The sequence below is a fragment of the Cydia pomonella genome, chromosome 11, assembly GCF_033807575.1.
Source record: "Cydia pomonella isolate Wapato2018A chromosome 11, ilCydPomo1, whole genome shotgun sequence".
NCBI lineage: Eukaryota > Metazoa > Arthropoda > Insecta > Lepidoptera > Tortricidae > Cydia > Cydia pomonella.
Genome location: NC_084713.1, coordinates 3,134,782 through 3,153,003, shown reverse-complemented (window position 1 = coordinate 3,153,003; position 18,222 = coordinate 3,134,782). Strand labels below are relative to the sequence as shown.

General features: G+C 37.9%; 1 long non-coding RNA gene across 1 annotated transcript; it reads right to left on the bottom strand.

Annotated features, from left to right (window-relative positions):
- Nucleotides 1-11,060: 11,060 nt before the first annotated feature.
- LOC133522647 (uncharacterized) lies at nt 11,061-18,027 on the bottom strand. The gene is made up of 3 exons (XR_009800097.1): nt 17,516-18,027; nt 16,755-16,917; nt 11,061-13,856 (listed from the first exon to the last, which is right to left on the bottom strand). It is a non-coding gene; the product is annotated as an uncharacterized LOC133522647 (long non-coding RNA).
- Between the last annotated feature and the right edge of the window lie 195 nt (nt 18,028-18,222).

Below are 18,222 nucleotides of genomic sequence, written 5' to 3'. Positions count from 1 at the left end.
CTTCAATTTCATAGAAGGAGGAGGTTCTGTATCCCTGATTCATAATTAAATTCCATCAAATCTACCACTGTGTTGCCAGTAAAATGAAACGTTTCCATAAATAGTAAACATATTATTGGCGAACGAATGCACGTAAGTAAATAATTTAATACTATTTGAAATACAATATTTAAATACTTAGTTTAAATAATCAGACTTATGAAAAAAGTATTAATTAGCGTTATTAATACTGAATTAAAACTATTTTGAGGTAGAAATGTTCGTTATGAAATGGTGATACTTCAGGTGTAAACAACATTTGGTATTCCGTTTTAATACAAAAACATTATCGTCCTTAAGATGTGTGTATTATTAGTATTATACCTCAAAACGTAAATTCGAAAACGACAACTACATGATAGTGTAATACGCCCTTATGGTACCATGATAGATTTATGGCGGCCATGACACTCACTTGTCAATTGGCAAGTCAAGTTGTCACTTCATTCGGCATCTGACGTCTGTTACTCATAGTATTTTTCAAAACAGAAAGGGTAATCAGAAAAGAACAGACGTCATCTCAATACAATTTAGCGAGATTGGCATTTTAAAGATTATAAATTGTAGGAAATGACACCTCTCACCGTACCCAGCATGTTTTAAAAATACCCTAGTCCCCAACTGAGCAAGGCTTGTACTATATACATTATAATAGGGTTGTTCCAAATTTTTTGAAACGCTTGTATTACGTTCTATATTAACTAAAAGTTGCCTTAAAATTCAACTCTTATACTAAAAACGGCTTTAAATATGTTAAATTAACCAAATATATTTTGACAGATGCTTTGGCGCCCAAAACGCTCTTTGAAAATTGTGTGACGTCACAGTTTACGATTTGACACATAACTACATACACACGTAGAAGATACGAACTGTCAACTCACATTTGTCATTTGTTGTTTATCGCCTAACTATCAACAGTGTCAATCCGAGAGTTGTGATGTCATCAGAATCTTCAATGACGTTTCGAGTTTGGTCACATGACGTGTGCCAAAAGATATTTTAAATTCAATACATATTTACAAAAATATGGTCATTACAGGTCCCCTAAAAGTAGTTTAAACATGTTCTTATAATCCAAAAGAATTTATTGGGATACAATTCTGCCCTAAGATTTGTAGATGGAAACAACCCTATTGCTTAAAGACGATACATTTGAATGTAATTTTGTACGTATAGTGAATAAATATTTACTTACACATAACAAACATCTAAAAGTCGAAGTATAGGCGACACATTAAACAAAAACCCTTCACTTATGGATTTGGCAGCGTTCAATTAAAGGTATAGAAAATGGAGTGACCGAAACCGGTAAAACGTCCCACTTTGTCGCTTGCCATAAGGTCGACATTTGCTTGTATCTTTATACGAATAACCTGTCAAGGCGTCCTTATGGCAAGCGACAAAGTGGGACGTTTTGCCGGTTTCGATTAAATATTTTGACTTAATTTCTGTATTCCATACAAATACAGTTTTATTATGTTCGTCACCTTCAGTAAGATAATATTTTTTTTATTATTCCAAAAAGGTTGGTGATATCTGGTCCGTCATACTGACGTTGACAGATGTCATTGTGACAGTGACATTCCTTAGTAGATTTGATGGAATTTAATTATGAATTAGTGATTTTTTTTATGTGCGTTCACCGATTACTCACACCCGTAGTCCGATTAGAGTACCTAATTCTTTTTTGTTTGAAAGGAGTCACATGCAAGGTGGTTCCATTTTACTTTGGTCCCGATCTGATGATGGAATCCATGAGGATTTAAGGGAACTCCTCAATTTTTAACGGCACATGTATGGTATGGTGATTTAGGTGTTTTCGAGCATTTTCTCTCGAAAATCACCAATTTGTAAGAGTGGACCTGATGAGTGATGATGATGATTGTTTTCATGATAATGATTTTTTAAATATATCTACATTACTCCAGCACCGGTGGTAAAAGTAACTCTTTTTCTGTTTGTAAGAAGTTACCTCCAAGTTGTTTCCGTAATATTTTTAGCTCTGATGGAAACCATGAGAAATTGAGGAAACTCCTCAATTTTTAAAGGCACGTGTATGGTGATTTCAGTGTTTTCTAAAGTACTTCAAGCATTTCCTCCCAAAAACCACCCATTTGTGCAACTGTAGCCTAACCACGAGTTTGACCTTACATATTCGCTAACGTCTTCGTAACCAAAGAGACTGAGAGGTGAGGGGTAGGTGTGAGAGATGAAGGTAGAGGGTAGTGTTTTGGGGGTCTGAGATTCGGGGTTGAGGGGTTGGGGTTTGACGAGTCAGGGTTTGCGAGGTTAGGGGGTTGAGGAGGCGGTGAGTTGATCGGTAGGGGACTGAGGGGTTGGGAGTTGATGGATCGGGGGTTAGGTTAGGAATAACTAGAAATGTTTCTTTCTTTGTTTGTTTGTTTCTTTGTTTTTGTTATATCAAGTAATATAATGTGTCTTGTTTGTGTTTACGAATAAAAATTATTTTGTTCTAAATGGAAAATAAAAAAAATATAAATATCCTTTAAGCAGTTTTCGAAATATTAGTAAAGTTTTTTTTACTTTATTAAGTACACTTAACCGATATCGTACAATATCATGGGAAACATGTATGCACATTATGGCTTAATGAAAACTTTTTACAATAAAAGAAAACCGACTTCAAAAAGGATATAATCAAATATTCCGTACTGACCGCCACCGACCGACACCACTTGTAATCAAACATATCAGTTGGTATATTGCATGTTGTATATTATTTGCAGTTGGTTGCATTAGGATGCAAGATAATATTTTATTTTATCCTTTTTGAAGTCGGTTTTCTTGTTTTGTAAAAAGTTTTCATTAAGCCATAATGTGCATGCATGTTTCCCACAGCGTTTCCCATGATAGGTATTGTACGATATCCGTTTAGTGTACCTAATAAAGTAAAAAAAAAAAACTTAACACACACATTTTACCACTTTGGAAGTGTCTCTCGCGCAAACTGTTCAGTTTAGAAAAAATGATATTAGAAACCTATAAATATCATTTTTGAAGACCTATCCATAAATACCCCACACGTATGGGTTCGATGAAAAAAAAAATTGAGTTTCGGTTCTAAATATGGGGAACCCCCAAAAAAAAATTTATTTTTTTATTTTTGTGTGAAAATCTTAATGCGGTTCACAAAATACATCTAATTACCAAGTTTCAACAGTATACTTTTTATAGTTTCGGAAGAAAGTCGCTGAGACACGGACGGACAGACAGACAGACATGACGAATCCATAAGGGTTCCGTTTTTTGCTTATTTTATGTCTTTCCCATCGCGGGATAATAGGGATCCAGACAATTGGGAGGCGTGCGTGGAGCTGAAGCCAACACGTAGAGTCCCTTTTGACACTTATGAAATGTAAGGGTTACACCGAGCGGGTGTTGCCCTTGCCCATGTCATCTTAAAATGCACGCAGAGGCAACACCAGCCAGTAAGGAGGAGGAGTAAGGACTATTGAGAGTTCATGAGATCTAAAATGAACTAGACTAATCGGCTAAATTCTGGGCTATGGGATATCCCATTCCCATTTTATATATGTGACAGTCAGACAGAAAAGGATTAAATATAAATGGGACATTTCACAGTAATCTCCGCTTTGCTGATGACATAATACTATTTTCTGAAACAGCATCGCAATTACAAAGAATGATTAATGACCTTAATGAGGCAAGCAGTAAGATCGGCTTAGAATTAAATATTACCAAGACCAAAGTACTAACGAACCACCATAAAATACCAATAAGTGTTAACAACAACACACTAGAATACGTTCAAAGCTATGTTTACTTAGGCCAACAGGTGTCATTCTCTGCGACAAGAATCGAAGAGGAGGTCAAAAGAAGGGTTAACATAACATGGAATAAATTTTGGAGCAATAAAGAAACCCTAAAATCAAAGCTCCCTATGAAGCTCAAGAAAAAAGTTATCGATTCTTGTTTACTACCTTGTCTGACGTACGGCTGCCAAAGGTGGATCTATAATAAAAAAATTAAAAATAAAATACAAGTAAGTCAGAGAGCAATGGAACGGAGTGTACTAAATATAAGATTAAAACACTGAAATAAGAAAAACCACTAAAATAATAGATGCTTTGGAACACTCTCAAAAACTAAAATGGAAATGGGCCGGTCATATAGCACGCATGGACAAAGAAAAATGGACAAAGCGAATAACTACTTGGCAAGGACCAGCAAATAAAAAGAAAAGAGGTAAACCGAGGGAAAAATGGATCGACGATATTATAAGAAAAGCCGGCAAAGACTGGATCACACAAGCACAGGATAGACAGGCGTGGAGCAAAATGGAGGAGGCCTTTACCCGTTGAGGGGTCCATATTGAAAAAAAAAAAAACAGTAAATAATTTTAATAATTCAATTTAGTAATTTCGAATTTTTGATCATATCTGCTTCGACATAATTATTATAGTGATAGAAAAAAAATAATTTATATAATACATATATGTAGTTAATGAAACTTGATTTCTGCATGGAACTGTTTTTTTTTTTAAATTAATTAATCATAATTAGACTATATTTTATTTAAATAATCAATGTTGAAATCTTAATAATTAATGCATGTTGAATATGTACTTAGATTAGTTATTCATTATGGAAATAAAAGGCTTATTATTATTATTATTATTTGTATCTCCGTTACAAACTCTCGGGTTTTTAAGCCCGGTCATTTATAAGGCGTGCGTGGGGATATAGATCCAACACGTAGAGTCCGTTTGGAGAGCTTTGATGTCATGTTGAACGCCTGCTGGAACCCATTCATGTGTACATAAATAGATACCCATAAACCGGTTTCACCAGGCATTGGAGGCTATTGCAGAAAAATAGAAAGAGTCCTGGTCTATGGTTTGAATTTGGGTGGAAAATAAGACTGGGCTATTGCTAAGAGTTCCGGACACCTGCCATAACATTGTGATATACAGTGTTATCAAGGCAGGCGGTGACTCGCCACTCGCTAGATGGGCACCTGATGCGCCATCGTAAAGACGGCCAGGCGCAACACCGGCGTGAGCGGCAGTTACTCGCGGCGTTATGCCCTTTAACACTTCCACCCCTGGAGCGTATAGCTCTAACGTCTCCCCTCTGGACGGCCAATTAAGGCAAGCCAGAGCAGAGAGTCCTACGGGTCCCCTTGGGGTTCCACTCCGACCGACGAAGACACGCCGGAGACGGAGACCCTGACCGACTCTCTGGAGCACTCGGGTCCGTGGGGTCGTTACTCCCCAACAGCTCGCCACAAGCTGCCCTGCGGGCTTATTATTATTATTATTATTATATGTGACAGTCCATATCAAAAGGGACCTTAAGGCGGTCGGCGCTTACGCCATTATTAGCGGCGCGCCAATACTAATGCAGAGGGCCTACCGCGAACCACGTTTCGACGTGTTTCCTCTTTGTCGCTCTCGTAAATTCGTACGTAAGTGTGACAGGGAGGCAACACGTCGAACGTGGTTCGCGGTAGGCCCTCAGTACTATGCAGCAACGCGACGTAAGCGCCGACCGCGTTAAGGTGCCTTTTGATGTGGACCGTCACATATTTGAACAATTTTGATTTTGGGTGACAGCGTGACACCCACAATCTCCGCACCGGGTGCCACTCATGCTAGCTACGCCACTGGGTTCGACTGTGTGTTTTTATGTACCTACAGAAAATTATTATATTCATTGCCGCCGTGTAAGGCAATCCAACGTACGTACGTACTCGAACATTAAGTATATATATCACTACCAGGGATGTACATGTAAATACAAAATACAAGATACTAGATAGTCAAGTATCTAAGATATCAGATATGGAAGGTGAAGTAAAGAATGGAATCTCCATGTATCAAAAAGTGTCATAAAAAAAACCTTAAATAGGTGGCGCTACAATACCTAGAATACTTGAAAAAAAAACAAAGTATAGACAGCGCGCTTCACTGCGTCAATAACGCCTAGGTTCTTAGCTACTCTGGAGAGATTTGGAACAATTATTTATAGCTGACAGCTGGACACTTTTGCAACAGCTCTATATTCTGTTTTTTTATTCGTAGACTAAAATGACATTTCATGTGGTACTGACTTTCATGTCATGTCTTACATATGAAACGTCATTTTAGTCTACGGAATAAAAAAACAGACCTTACCATAAGAGATTTCCCTCCTTTTAATTCCACACTCCATATACAAGACATTGACGTATTAAAAGAAGAGGACGCCCAATGCCCAATGCCAATGAAATGTGTCAAAATATATAGAGCTGTTTGACATTATGCAATGCGCTCTGGTAGATGCTAATAACGCTTCTTTATAATTTTAGTCAAGAAAAGTATTTCATACAAAAGTAAACTTAATGAAATACAGTTTAAGTGTCAAATTTTCAAACGGACATTTTAAAACATTGAATACTTTATGGTTAAATGACGTTTTCGTAAGTTGATATATCATTGTATAAACATCAAAATGAATAGCGAGTGAATGGGAATCGGGTTGTATGGAGCCGCCGCAACTGCAAAATACATTTGTCTAAGTTATGATGACTGGATATATTTTCATGTTTCTAAATTAACTTCGGTGCTTTTAGTGTCCTTGTTGCTACCGAACTTTTATTAAGTACTGAGTTATTACATGGTCTTTTTAAATACCTGTTATTTAAAATTTCTTCATATTATTAAACGGCAAAATAACATGCTCAAAGATCTTTTGAAGGGCCGGCAGCCGCAGGTGTTCAGAAAAACCATAAAACATCAAAGTGTTTGCCAAAACACGGTGTCTTTATTTGTTTACTTTAGGAGTTCCTTTGGCCACCTTCGGGCTCCACCATCAGACCAGCTTCATAGCACCATAATATTGCACAGTCACCAAGTCCACCAGATACTACCAAATACCAGGCCAAATCGAACGTCAGGAAGTGGTAGTAAATCGACTCGCAAGATTGACCTAACGACAACTTCAAACTTCATTCTAATTCTAAATAACATGTTATTCCACTAAAACCTTATTTAGAATAACTCCATTCATGGAATATTCCGTTCCGTCTTTTATTCTTCATTTAAAATAAAAATTGCATGATTTATTCCATTTCATGTAATTTTAAAATAATAAGGAATGGATTTATTCTTATTCCATTGTGTTGGAATAAGAATAAAATTTCTGTTTTATTCTTATTCTTATTCGAATTGATTTTTGCCCAACACTGCTCGCAACATGGTTTTTGCATCCGACTTAATGATTAAAGCTCGCCGTGACTTGAGGGACGATTGCCAAGAATTATGGGTTTCTTCTGGACGCCATGTTGGAAAACACTATGGAATCATATAACCAATTATACCTCATAAACCGTGGTTCTTCCGTTTTCATTCTGCTAGTAAATAGGCTACGTCTACACTCTGCCGTCTCCGATTGGGTCACGTCTGCACTCCTGTATTCCTCGCAAAAATTAGCTCTTTATGCAAGTGCTGTTTTGACGAAGGAACTTCGGATCACAATTTCTTTTCTTGCAACAGACTTAACCGCTCGTTATACGATGTATTACCGAATAATATCCAGCGGCCTATCAATTTTCAAACGCTTCTAGTTCTCATGGATCCTCCCATCACTGGAATTCTTCTTAAACAAGGTGAGGGGGTGAGTAAGGTTGCCAGAGCTTAACGAGGGAAGCATACGGGCCGCCTGATGGTAAGCAGTCTCTGTAGCCTATGTACGCCTGCAACTCCAGAGGAGTTACATGCGCGTTGCCGACCCTAACAACCCTCCCTCCCCTCTTTGAGCTCTGGCATGGCAACCTTACTCACCGGCAGGAACACAACACGATGAGTAGAGTCTAGTGTTATTTGGCTGCGGTTTTCTGTAAGGTGGAGGTACTTCCCCAGTTGGGCTCTGCTCTAGATCTGGAATGACATCCGCTGTGCTGTGCCTTACCACACTAAGCGAGATGATATTCACAATACCCATACCTCTCTTGTGGATGTAGTTTAAGGACGTACCCGGGTCCATTGTCTTTTTGATCTATATTTATTTTTGGAGCTTTCTTTTTTCGCAGTGTATATAATGTAAACGTACAGTTAGTAACAGGTTAGACATCGACTTTATTACAACAATTCTGTGATTGTTGTTATGTTTTTTAAGTGAATGAATGTTTTCAATACATTAGATGCTATTATAGAATTGTTATGGTTTATTCCCCTTCGCATGTTAATGTCTTTAAAAAGTTTCAGTTGTTTTGCAAATAGTAAATACATCTTCAGACGCATAAAAAAGCCCACCCATGTACAACAACAAAAAAACGTGTCAGCAACGCGTATGTGACACCCTGGTGTTTCAGGACCTCATTGGCTACGGTGAACGCTTGCCACCAGGTGAGCCGTATGCCTGTTTGCCACCAACATGGTATTAAAAAAAAATCTAATGTAGACTCCATAGATTTTTGTTCCGTGACAACCGTTAATTTGTATCAACAAAATGAATTATTAAATTTTTATTTCTGTTAAATTATCAATAGAACTCACTGAAAGAAATATATGCCATCCTTTTTTAGGGTTCCGTACCCAAAGGGTCAAACGGGACCCTATTACTGAGACTCCGCTGTCCGTCCGTCCGTCTGTCACCAGGCTGTATCTCATGAACCGTGATAGTTAGCGAGCTGAAATTCTACAGATTAAGTATGTATTTCTGTTGCCGCTATAACAACAAATATTAAAAAACAGAATAAAATAAATATTTATTTCCAATCTCGAGGTTCTCATCCAATCACCGAAGTTAAGCAACGTCGGGCGTGGTCAGTACTTGGATGGGTGACCGTGTTTATAGATAATGGTACGGAACCCTTCCTGTGCGAGTCCGACTCGCACGTGGCCAGTCTTGTTGTTTTGCTAATAAGCGGATTTTTAGGGTTCCGTAGTCAACTGGGAACCCTTATAGTTTCGCCATGTCCGTCTGTCTGTCTGTCTGTCTGTCTGTCTGTCCGAGGCTTTGCTCCATGGTCGTTAGTGCTAGAAAACTGAAATTCGGCATTGATATATAAATTAATAAAGCCTACAAAGTAGTACAATAAAATCTAAAAATTTAATTTTTTTGAGGGTACCTCCCCTACACGTAAAGTGGGGGTGAATTTTTTTTCTGCTTCAACCCTGGTGGGGTATCGTTGGAAAGGGCTTTCAAAACTAATAGGGGTGTTCAACAACATTTTTTGATAAAGTGAATATATGCGGAGATAATCGCTCCGAAACAAAAAAAAAATGTGTCCCCCCACCCCCTAACTTTTGAACCATATGTCCAAAAAATATGAAAAAAAACGTGGAAGTAGAGCTTAAGAAAGACTTTAAATGAAAACTATAGCGGATATGATAAGTTTAGCTGTTTTTGAGTTATCGCAAAAAGTTTCCCCTTCATAGTAAAAAGACTTTAATTAGGTAGGTACTGATTATGCAAATTTGCCTATTTGTTTAACTCGCGTTTCATCCCTTGGTTAACAATTTACTATACTTTAAGCTCCAGTTTAGCTTATTGTGACGGAAGAGTAACTACGGAACCCTACACTGAGCATGGCCCGACATGCTCTTGGCCGGTTTTTTTTTACAGAACATTTCGTCATGTTTGACAGTTGTCGTGTCGACCGCCGAAATGAGACTGGGAGCAAAACTCGTGCTCGAGCCGTTCGAGCATTACTTTTGTGGGGCCATTTTTTCCGGCTGATAGTGAATCCAGTTAATTATACTTACATCAATGATACAATTTAAGATACCTACCTCTGGAAATGGTATTTGAAATACTAGATAGGTATCTTCTAAATACTTTTTAAGATAAAATACTTTTTGAAACAAAACTCCGTTTTAAACCGACATATCACGCTTTACGCAGTCTATTATGGGTTAAAGCGGAGCAATGGCGTCCTACGTTGCGCTAGCCTAATCAGCACTGTCGCTGTCGCCACTGTCCATTCGTTACACATGCCCTAGCCACCGCAAGCGTTTTTTGTTTGAGTAGCGTGGTCTCAGATCATAAGCGCGGTGATATTAGGAAGTTGAGCTATCTCCAGTACACTTTCGTTGGTACCCAGTAACCCTGTCTTTCCACGTTATGTTTATGTTTAGTATACCATACGTACCTAGGCAGCGCACGTGGCAGGTGTAAATTCCGTCTTTGTTCCTGGGGGCCTACCGCGAAAATCGAAATTCGCAAAATGCGGGGATCTTTCTCTTTTTATATAGCGTACGACGTCCAGTTTTCAGCCATTTCAAGAGTATGCTCAAGACACAAGTTTGGTAGACAGTCATTTTAGTCTTTTTCGTAAAGTGTTTGTTATTCCATACTCTTGCACATGGCTACGTCCAAGAGTATGGAAAGAGCAAGGGCTCTTCGACAGGCTTCTTATGATGATTTGATGAAGTATTCAGTATTCACCGCCATTATGGACAAAATTCAGCTGCGACCCAGTTACACTTGAGGGCCTACCGTGCGGGCGCTAGGGCGCGTTCGTGTTGCCTCCCTGTCACACTTAAGAAAGAACTAACAAGTGCGACAGAGTGGCAACACGTCGAACGTGGTTCGCGGTAGGCTCTCTGGTATACTAATAACTCTTAAGTTAGAAATAGGTCTTTTTTACCTTTTATTTTACATACGGTTTTTACGTAGTAGTCCCCTATTACGGTAGGTACGTGGAAGGTACCCTAAAAAGGGCAGCCAAATTAAGCCTACCAAAAATAAACGAAGTATTAACACGTTGGCTGCCCACCATACTTCACCGAAAGTGTTCCTCCCACGCCCCATACAATTTTCGTGTTCCCAGCATCGGACTATTACTGAGGTTAATAAAGATGTAAGTAACAAGCTTTCGATTCCACCGGTGATGGTCATAGCGACACAGCCAGAGAGCTGGCCAGAGAAGATTACGTGATCCCACCGGTGATGTTTATGGCAGCCAACGTGTTAAAGATTAGCCTTCCTGGCTTTGCAGTGGTAATCTACATTAGGCTATATTGGTGGGCATATAAGGGTAAACATCGACATAGGTACAACGCCTTGTAATATATTTATAATAAATATGAAATACATAGTTATTAAGTAAATTTTATGTAATGACACATACATTGATACAAATTTATAATAAAATCATTTCTCATTGGTTCCTCATTTTCTACATAATTAGGCGTAGGCCGCTGTCTTTTTAATTCCATTGTATGAAATCCAAAATCAACAATAATCTTTTCATCACACTTGCTCGAAAAAGGTCTTATTTCATGCAGGTGTGCTGAAGGACAAAGGCCTACTTTGTTGCCGCGGGATTTATGGATTGTGAAAAAAAGGAGGAGTTATAGCCCTAGGGAGTTATAGCTTTTTTCTTTAATTATGTCACTTATTCATACAAACCAAGTAGCATAAATGAGTTTTACTTTTAAAATACTGACGTTTATAATTTAATTTAATTTGATTATTTTAACATCCGATTAAAATATTTTTACTTAATTTTCAATCGTGGCTGAATGCCGAATAGGTCTGTGCCTTCGATGCCTCACCTTCCAAGAAATCGGACGAATGTATGATATGTCACCGTATTTAAGAATTATTTCGCTTAAAATTTTGTTTTTTTTCTTCGCAAGTGTGATGAAAAACATTGTGTGTAACTCCGGGGGTAAGAATATTGCAAACTCGAAACATACAAAAGACAGCGAACTACGCCTAATTATGTAGAAAAGGAGGTAAAATGTTTTTTTTTGTCACTGCACCGACCTTGACCCATTTCAGATTTGCCCTATGGTAGACTGGTAAGATGCCCGTAATTTGACTGTATTTAAAATAAATTATTTCACACCATGCATGAAATAAAGCACCAGATAATTATTATAAAAACATAGGTAGCTTTCCGGTGCAGACAGACAGACGGACATGGCGATACTATAAGGGTTCCTAGTTGACTACGGAACCCTAAAAAGGTATATAACAGGTACAGATTGTAAAGTAAAATTTTATTTTTAAAAATCAGATAAAATTACATAAATTTTGTGGGTCACACTAGGCTAAGCCTGTCCCGTGACTCCACGTTTGCGTATTCTGTTAGAAGCGACTTTTACATATATTTCACCTAATGGACAACTTTACAGTAATACATTTAACACAAACTTAACATTAAGTACAATTAATTAACAAATTCGCTTATAAATGTGAAAATAAGATGTCAGACTTTCGTAGGTTCAAAATTAATTAGAGGTATAAATTTCTTATTGACAGAGTAAGAATGATTATGTTGCAAGTATCTCATACCTAGGTTAAAAGCACAAAAAATATGTTTTTAAGTATTTTTTTTTTCAGTTTTAAAGTTTGAGTAAATTAGTAACTCAAAAATTGGCAATTTTTGGACATGATTATTTTAATTTTTTCTGAGACGTTTTTGCTATTTTTTTTACCAAAATAAGAATGTAACTTAATGACTTATATGTTCTAGAAACCTATAAAGCACTAAAAGTGTGTTTAAATGTTGATCTCTTTCTTAAATTTATTTTAAAATGTTGCATTTTTAGAAAATGATTATTTCTGGAGATGTTGATTAATATTTTTAGGCATCTCTTTTATTTGCCGGTGTAAAGTCGAACAGCGTAAAACCAGAATTATTAATCTTGGAATAATAATCATTCTAGGCCAAATCGAAAATCATACAATTTCCTTCCTACAAAAATCGCATTTGGCAGTTGACATAGAATAGAGTACGAGCTCCAAACGTCCTGCAGTGCCGTTCTATCAACTATTATTGGGCTCAAATCAAAAGTGTATTAAAAGAGAAGAATGAAACAGCCAAAAAACATTAACAATTCCAGCAGGTGACGGGGTGATGCAGGCAAATATGAAAAACGGGTCCGTAAAAAGCTGCCACTGAATGCGCTAGGAACAAGCTGCCTATCACTCCTACAGAACAAATAAAAAAAAGTGACAATTATCCAAATTAATAGTCGCTTTTTATTGTAGTTATTCTAAAAACCTTAATTTGTTCTCAACTGCATCAGTTTTTTTTTCATTTGAAGTTTACAGTTTTTTTTCGGTACACTCCTTATATGAGTATATCGTAATGTACTAATTTTGATCTACGATTATATTATGACTTATACCAATTCCATTTGAGAACTATTGACATGCACAAAAGGTTTACATTTGCTCCATGGGAAGCTGTTGGAGGAAAGAAAATTATGAAACTCATGAACTTTCCTTTTTCATATTTTACTGACAGGTGAATAGGTTTTAAAAATGTAGTGCAATTTCCTTTACCAACGTATTTTCACGAAAACGTACGAACGTGTCATGCTTTTTCGGTCATTCAGTACAATAAGTATTGAGGTTGACTGAAGTAGCATGACGAATAGCAACGTTTCCGAGAAAATACGAAAAATAAATAAACAAGTATTAAAGGGATATTCTTACACAAATTGAATAATTCCCACATAGAAAACTTCCATGACTCAGCTACAAATATCTGTATACTCATCACTAAAATAAATTCCGTTACCGCGAGATTCGAACCCAGGATCATCGGCTTCATAAGCAGGATCACTATCTACTAGGCCAGAGTGGTCGTCAAAATGGTAAAGGATTATGCACTACACCTGTAATCTACCCCGTGAACTTGAGGAATACCTCGGGCAACAAGATTAGTATTATATCTATCATTTTTTAGCGACGTCATGCACGCCTTTATAACTATTCGCATCTTCCCCTGCAACTGGCGAGAGACACGAAGACGTCAGACGCCCGAGGCGCGCGTCGCGCGTCCGGCGCCGGCGACCCAGCAGACTCATTCTGGCTGCCTGTATCAGCTCCTGAAATTTGAGATTTATTTTCATTAGAAACGTTGTTTAAAGTGATTTTATCTGTGCAACATGAACTTTAATTTACTTTCATAACTATACATTACAATTGACTAATATGTATCACTATAGGTGAGCGTCAGGATGGCGGGTTGAGCTATGAAATCTTGTCATTGTACCTACCGCACTAAAAGTATGCAGTTATATTGCACATTCAGTGTACCTCTGTAAACCTTTAATAGAATAAATAAATATTATAGGGACATTCTTACACAAATTGACTAAGTCCCACGGTAAGCCAAGCAGGCTTGTGTTATGGGTACTCAGACAACGAAATCAGTACATCTATTCCTAAAACGACCTAGGCTTAAAAAAGGGTACGAAACCACATACAATGGATTTCGGATATAATATAACGACGATGAAGGGACCACCGACATTTCGTCGTTATAATCGTAAGTAGTAATAGCCAAAGGTAAAGAGATACAAACATATATATATATATATATATATATATATATATATATATATATATATATTTATATTTATATTTTCGTTCATGTCGTCTCAGATATGGGTGAATATGGTATCGATGCATTCAGTGTAATGCCCTGAACACATTGACATATATCTAAGGACGGGCCTTAATGGTAAGAATGGGGTAGTAAAGCGGTGTCACGCACACGAATTCGAGCCCATCGTACAGTCTACCGCCAGAACGCCAATTGTTGATGAGTTCGCATCACATGCGCGATTGGTCGCGACTAGTTGCGTTAGACTGCAGGATTGGCTCGTGAGTGACACCACTAAACTAGCACCATTCTTAGTGCCCGTAAGGCCCGTCCTTAGATATATGTCAATGCCTGAACACAAATATACGAGATGACAAGCGCGAAGTGGTGGGGGTAGTTGCTGTGACGTCATAAAGTCGGCAGTACAAACTTTTATTTTATTTTCCTTTAAGCATACCATGTGAGGTACCAAATAACAGGGCTTTGTGATTAGATAACAAATATATAACATACTGTAACTTTTTCAATACTTGCTCTAACAAATTAGTTGAAAACTTTCAACAATTTTGGCCATTTGGCGTAGACATTAGCTGAGCCACTTTCCCTTTCAATTAGTTTGTAAGCATTATTGTGTACTTTTATTATGTACCTATGTTTAAACTTTTTGAATAAACGTCTTTATTATTTTTATTATTAGGGTGCCTTTCGACGAGAGATGTGCTATGCTAGATGTAGTGTAGGGACGCCCGGCCGGAAGCAGGCGGGCTGTCGATCGCGTGTTGCGTTCATTCAGCCCAAAATGATGATGTGCTATGCTATGTTTTCAATCATACATTTGAAACGTAGCTGCAGCTGGAGCTGCGTTTCAAATGTATGATAACAAAGCATAGCAAGTATAGCACATCTCTGGTCGAAAGGCACCCTTAATCTCTTTATTTATTTTGGGTCTTAGGTTAGACATTTTATAATATGATTATACATAAAAGTAAAATACAAAAAACCATACAAAAAGAATACAAAAATACATATAAACACATTATAAAAAACTTAACCTAGGGTGCCGCCAGTAGCGGGGCAGGGCCCAAGCTGCCGGTGGTCATGGCCGCAGAGAGAGGAACCGGCGGACTATCCGCTCCGTGTCCAAGATCATCGCCTTCTGCATCTGACCCTTGATACAACCACCTAGCGAAAGTCTCTCAAGGTGTTGATCGAGACTCTTCGCTATGTGACTGTTAATATCCTCTTTATAATGATAAAAAATAATTAACCAGATTTATCAAAAAATATTAATATTAAACTGCAACACAAAAAACCCGACTGTTCACATATATTTTTGAAAGAACATTTCACTAGGTAACTTTCATTTGGTACCCATATTGCTATGGTAAGACCCCCCCCCCCGTTTTTTCATTAGCGGGCGCCATTTTGAAAATGTATATAGCCTGTCACTACCAAAATTCTGACGAATTCAACCAGAACTCATATGTCAAAAACCGTCCAGCCGTTTGAGCTGTAGGGCGTGCCAAATAAATAGACATTTTTCTGATGTAGTCGGGTAAAAATACTATTTTGTTACTGAAAACATATTTTTACCCGACTGTGTCAGGAGGAGGGTAATGTTTTACGAGCGTGGGTATGTATATAATAACCCCTACCACTTTCGCCGTTGTCATCTCATATATTTGTGTTCAGGGAATTACACTGAATGTATCAATACCATATTCACTCATATCCGAGACAACATGAGTGAAAATCGATTTCCAGAAGACTTTTTGTTTGCTGGCAGGCGTCCATAGGCTATGGTGACTGCTTACCATCAGGTGGGCCGTATGCTTGTTTGCCACCGATGTGGTATATAAAAAAAACCTGCATTTGTTTTGAGTCTATATCTCATTTCACGGAGAGGTACACAGGTTTCTATAAAATGTACACTGAAGTACAAAGAAGGTTTAACATGTTTATAAATATTTTATTGAAATTGCTGACATCCACCTGCCATTTGACACTCACCAGTGTTGACCTCAGCATTGTTTTTTAAGATTAGAATTTTTCGAACCTACAAATTATTTTGATTGAGGTAATCTAAAAAACCTCAAACTGAGGAAATCTGAAAAAAGCGGACTATAATTATTTAAATTAATTAAGGTACATGTGTGGAAGACTGCCTGTCAGGTAACAATGTTGTTACATGACCATTGTAAATTTATCATATCATGCATTATAATTAGAGAATATATATTTTCTGAAAGTGTTATGTTTCTTTGTATTAAGGGGATCCACCAACATATGCATCCTTTTGTAGTTTTGCTCTTAAGATTGAGTTTTTGATGGTGTATGACCCATTGACCAATGACCCAGTCCCTGTTTTTCAGATAAACAGCTGTCTTAATGGACTCACCCATATATATTTTGCAGAAACCTGCACCTTGTAGCATACACCTTGCTTTCTCAGCCAATCTCCATATAACCAAGATATTCTATTGAACAAATGGCCCATGTCACTGCTGGATTCAATCTGTGCTCTTCATAATCTACATACTGCTGTATTTCCCTCATGTAGTCTGCAAAAAAATTAAGTGAGTGTGGGGTAAAACTAAAGCCTGCTAACTTTGACAGCAACAAGTCATTATCAACCAGATCTAGTGTCTTTAAAGTCAAAGTAACCATTATCAGTTTGACTCCTGCTACCCACTATACATATTATCTGCACTACGTGACTAAGAAGATTGCTGGCCGAACTTCTTGTCGTTCGAAAGTCGAAACCCTCTGCCTTATCTCCTGATCCACCTATCAGTACTGGTTATCACTCAAGTAATTTTATAAATTTCTAGGAATACTTTTAGCTTGAAACAGAGGTGCAATAGCGGCTCCGCCAGCACAATTCTACAGTCCTTAAATACGCACGAGGGAATACCATCCGGACCAGAAGATTTTTTTGGCTTGAAGTTGTTGAAGGGCTCGTCGCACGTCTTGTATATCTAGCCTGTCATAACCTGAACCCCTACAGCGCTCTTCTCGGTGCCCGCTGCGACTATTGCGGGCTGCGGCGCTTACCTCCAACTTTCCACACCTTCACACTGTATACAGAGTGAAAAAACCTAGCAAATTCACTACTTGTTTACCGGACAAAGGTTCCATTAAATAATATTTTTTCCGTACCTCTACTGTTTCTTTTAGAGTTCATATAGTTCCAAAACGATTTAGGTTCTCTTGCCATATGATTTCATGCATACATTACAAGTATTAGAGCTCTTGAAAACCATACATTAAAAATAAAAAGATGATAACAAAGCGTAATGTAAACCAACAAGTGTCAACACTGTCAATATCATTGAAAGATGTCACTAGAAAAAACCGATTATTTTTAAACTGTCAAGAGCTCATGTCAGAACGTCCCTACTAATTTTGACAGCTGTCTTAAAAAAAAAAATGTCTCTGGTTTTTGGCTTCCAATTATTGGGATGTACATTATTGGGTCGAGCATTCTCGACCCGTACCAATAATGCGCAGCCCGATAATTGAAAGCCAAGGGACTCAGATTAGTGGACGCGAATTATAGGGTCGTACATTATTGCCCTGTGAAAAGAGTGGCTTCGTATTATCGCCCCGGACCAAACTTGCACAGCCCGAGAATGCTCAACCCAGGAATGTACAGCCCAATAATTGGCGTCCATGATGGACGCCAATTATTGGGCTGTACATTCCTGGGTTGTGCATTATTTGGCTGTGCATTAGTGGCTCCCGACAGCATTGACATTGCAGACTTTTGTCTATGTTCTAACCGGCCAGACCCAAGTGCAAGGCTTTATGGAGGGTATATGTGCCTCTGACCTCCATAGATTTTATGAACATAGACAAAGACAAAC